The sequence below is a fragment of the Apteryx mantelli genome, chromosome 24, assembly GCF_036417845.1.
Source record: "Apteryx mantelli isolate bAptMan1 chromosome 24, bAptMan1.hap1, whole genome shotgun sequence".
Classification (NCBI taxonomy): domain Eukaryota; kingdom Metazoa; phylum Chordata; class Aves; order Apterygiformes; family Apterygidae; genus Apteryx; species Apteryx mantelli.
Genome location: NC_090001.1, coordinates 9,664,011 through 9,668,830, shown reverse-complemented (window position 1 = coordinate 9,668,830; position 4,820 = coordinate 9,664,011). Strand labels below are relative to the sequence as shown.

The following is a 4,820-nucleotide window of genomic DNA, read 5'->3' as shown; positions in this document are numbered from 1 at the left end:
AATCAAACGGGATGGTAGAAAGAGCTTATTGAAAAGGAGTCTCAAACTGCACAAGGCCTGATGGCATGCACGACTTCCCAAAGTACTCCATCAATTGAATAATCAGTGTGGACCTACTGGAAGCCCTGTAAGCCAAGCATTCTTTGCAAGAGCTGGGCTTGGTGCTCCACCTTCTGGAAAAAGAGAATATTCAATAACCTTACAGCTAGGACAACCTGTGATGGTCAACTTACCATCCATCGGTACTGTGCCTATGACTCTAACTAAACCTTGTGGTCCACTTGCCTGGGAAGCTACTGATAGCAGTGGTGCAAAACATAGAATTAGTGCACGATGGTTTTTTCCTTCTTTCTAAGGGGGTAACCTGTCCGGACAACCCCACTGAGACAGGTCCATTCTACCTTTTTGTTTTGCAGCATCCAACAAGAGGAAAGGAAGAATCATAAGCCTACTGCTGTTGAAAGTTTTGATGATACTAGACAATTTAACTATCAACAAAGAAATCACAGACTGGCCTTGGTCTCGCGCTCGTGTAAAATACACAGGAAGCATGGGATTAAGTTCTAGTAAAGGCCTAAACTTGTCAACAGTGGTGATGTGTGGGGATGAGGTTTACTTGAGCAATGACTGGAGCTGGGATAGAACAAAGAGACTCCCTCAATTGCTGGGAAAGGTAGGACAAGAAACAAAAATAAGATGCAGAGTAATTAATGGATCCACTCACGAGCGGATAACTCAGATCTCTGTAACCGAAGTTAAAAACAGGGACAAAGCAGAGGAAAAACTGTGCCATGGCAAAATTGGATTGTTGGTACAATTTTACATTAGTCCAACCAGTTTTTGTGGTCTGCCTCTGGGCCCATCACAGTGTGGGGCTCTCATTTAAATTCAAGATTAGCATTGCTGAGCATAGTACAACAACATCTGCCCCAACTGTAATTGTTCCACCCAGCATAAATACCTCTACTGTTATAAAGGATAAGAAAACTCTATCCCCACAAATTTATGAAATTGGACCATATGTGATCAAAAATACAGGCCAACAACAAGTGTTATTTAATCCATCATGGTCTCTTAAACGAGTAGAACTATTGACACAAATTAATATCTCTACAATCAAACCAACCTGTTCACCGTTCCTAAGTATGTCCTATGCAGGATGGTCAGCATGGTTGCATGGGTGAACCCTCACCTCTCCAGAATGAACAAGGAGAGATGTGACCAGTATCACAGGGACAGGATTAGGAGTCTTAAATAGTATAGATGCCGAAGTGCTAATAAATAAACTAAGCACAACAACAAGTGATTTGCACAAATTAGAACATCCATTGTGGTCTTCTCTATTAGCATTGGGAACTAACCAATGGCTCTTATCTGATATATTACCTCAGTGGGAAAGAATGAAAGAGACCACCAATTAATTGTAAATCTACTTGGTGTAGAAGGTGAAGAGGGCACCCTACCCACTGAAATTGGAAAGGCAATTTGGGATAATGCAACTAAATTTGAAAGGGAATTCCAATCTTGGTGGTATTTAGTCAACTTTACTTATGACCCTGTCAACAATAAGGCTACAGCTTTTGTCTTAACAATACGCAATGCTTCGCTATACACCATATACCCAATCATTGCATTGGTATTAAATCACAATGGAACTATACTCTATCCACTAGAACATAGAGTATGGGCCCAAGAAAATGGAAACAAATGGCAAACTGTTGATGTTAACGCATGTGTTGTACAGGAACAACAAGGATTTATTTGTTCAAAGCCCAAGACATTTGTCTTGACACTGAACAAAATGTTTGTAATTTTGAAATACATCCTGATGAACCCCCTGAAGCTGTACTTGTATATCTTGGAAAAGGATGTGTTTGTATGAGAACTCTTTGTGATTTTATATTTGTAGATAACATTACTATACATACAAGCAGTCATTCAAATATTTGTGTTTGTAATTTCACTGAAATTACAGGATGCGGCTTTAATTATTCAGCTCCTGTTACATCTTATCATTTGTTACAATCTAATTATACATTAAATCAAGACTTACTGCCTACTCCCATCAGAATGAATCTTATATTGGTGAAAAAACTGCTACAACAGAACGACCTGTGTCAACTGCTGAAATGCACTTGAAACAACAGACAAAAAACCCTGATCATGGTTCATCATGATACAGAAGAAATACACCATGTTCTGGAAAGAGTGAAGAAGGATGGAGAGCATCATTGATGGGAAACTCTCCTTGGATGGTCACTGACAGCAGTGGGAATTTTCAATCTCATGCTTCATCCAATTGTGATTTTACTGACTCTAATACTATTATGTCTATCACTTATAATCATATTGTATATAAGGGTCTGGTACATGATGAAACGAATAACCTGTGTTCAACCATCCAAAACATTTAAGTTAGTACATAATTAATAGCAATACTTCATGCTAAACTGTTTACTTGCTGTAGACCTGTAAGCACATCAATTATTAATATACTATTTATGGCACAGAGGCAAGAGGTGACCATAGCACCAGTCTGTGACGGATAAGATGAATTGACTATAGTCATGGGGTGGAGTGTGATGGTGTGCTCCTCCCCTCCCCGATGTGCTCTTCCTCTCCCCCCCCCCAACCTGACCTCTCCTCAAACAGCACATAGGCAGGGGCTAATTGAGCATGCACCAACTAAAATTCGTCTAATATGCAAATATGACTATGAGTCAATCATCTTCCCCCCATAAATAGGGGGCAGTCCAGAGCGCCTTGAGATCTCCTGCACGGCAGCGGGCTGCACCGCAGAATCTCCTCTTGAGCAGGGACACCTCTCAAGGTTACTCCTCGAGGTTGAGAGATTCCTTACAGGCGACAGATCCTTGGTAAGTGATTAATAGCATGCTGAAACTTTGCAAAACTTTATGAAACTTTGCTAAGTATATCTCTGAGTGATTGTGCACATAACCCTTTAGACATAAACCATTGACCAAGTCTGGGACTAAGATTAGATCCAGCTGCACTCAGACTCCTCTGAGAAGAAGTTTAGAAAGCAAGGGGGGCCATTCTGAACCTTGTGACTCAAAGGGAGGGTCTCCTTGACACTTTTGCCTAACCCTGTCCTCCACGCAGTAAATAACTGAGTGAACCTTGCCATCAACCCTTCTTAACTCATTGTCTTATTTACGACTGAACTCTGTTCAATCAGTGAAATCACTATCTTACTTCAATAAAACATATTGCTGCTTCTCTCTTATGAGTGAAGTGCATCACTCCCCACTTAGCTGCGACACTTTCTGAGATGAACCTGTGAGTGTGAGCATTCTTTAGCTGAGTAAGGTGCAAGTGCAGGGCAGTGAGGGGCAAGTCATTGACAGACCAGATCCCATGACTCTGTACAAAATCACAGCGAGCCCTTTTTTCCTCTCAGGATGCACAAGTGCTCCTGCTGAGAGCAACTGAAACACCAAAGATTTCTACTCTGTCTAAGAATGCTCCCAAAGTGTGATGGAGGCATGATAAAACTAAATAAATATATAATCAGACTCTTTCACTGAAGATAATTTTTTTGAGAAAATTGGTTTCAGAATGTTGAACAGCCCTTCACATAAGGGGAGGACGTAATCTGCTGCAGGATGTGTACATCAGAGCAAGTCACTTCTCATTCCCACTAGAGTGCCCGGAGGAAGGACTCAGATGGTAAACTGCCATGAGGAGAAGGTCTATCTCATTGGAATGGAGACATCTAGAAAGGATCAGCTCAGCCTCTGCCTTTACCTCAGTGTTTCTTTTCCTTGCTGGAGTGGCAGCTGGGTATGACTGAGTCAGATATAGACACCTCTGTTCAGGAAGGCAGGATTGGGGGAGAAGAAACCCTCACAAGGGTCTTCTCTTTCAGAGACAGCTGCCATGAGTGCTATATTCCTCTCTCACTCTGGTAAATAGAGAAAATTCCCACTGGATCACTGTACCAAGACCCATCCGTTCAGCTCATGGTGTCCATCCGTGGGAATCCCACCAAATACCTGGGATTCTTTGACACCTCCATTTACACCCCCCAGCAGGGCAGAACAGACTCCTCTGGAGTCCACGGGCAGAGGCCCCTGCTCTGCCCAAGACACTCAGCCTTTGCAAACCAGAGCTCCAGAGAGGGAGCTGAATGAAAGTAAAGGAGAGAGGAAAACTGGCAGGTTCTATGAGAAAGGAAATGGGTTTGGTTAAGACAAGACTGAGGACTGAGGACTGGAAAAAAGCCAATGTCACCCCAGTCTTCAAAAAGGGCCAGAAGGAGGACCCAGGGAACTACAGGCCAGTCAGCCTCACCTGCATCCCTGGAAAGGTGATGGAGCAGCTCATCCAGGAGGCCATCTCCAAGCAGGTGGAGGAAAAGAAGGTGATCAGGAGTAGTCAGCATGGCTTCACCAAAAGGGGAAATCATGCTTAACCAATCTGATAGCCTTCTATGATGCAATGACTGGCTGGGTAGATGAGGGGAGAGCAGTGGATGTTGTCTGCCTTGACTTCAGCAAGGCTTTTGACGCTGCCTCCCATAACGTCCTCATAGGGAAGCTCAGGAAGTGTGGGCTAGATGAGTGGACAGTGAGGTGGATTGAGAACTGGCTGAATGGCAGAGCTCCGAGAGTTGTGAGCAGCAGCACAGAGTCTAGTTGGCAGCCTGTAGCTAGCGGTGTCCCCCAGGGGTCAGTACTGGGTCCAGTCTTGTTCAGCTTCTTCATCAATGACCTGGATGAAGGCACAGAGTGCACCCTCAGCAAGTTTGCTGACGATACAAAACTGGGAGGAGTGGCCGATACACCAGAGGGCTGTGC

At 43.5% G+C, this 4,820-nt stretch overlaps 1 pseudogene; it reads left to right on the top strand.

The window, feature by feature from the left end:
* Positions 1-791: 791 nt before the first annotated feature.
* On the top strand, positions 792-2,430 carry LOC136994137 (uncharacterized; annotated as a pseudogene).
* The last annotated feature ends 2,390 nt before the right edge of the window (positions 2,431-4,820 follow it).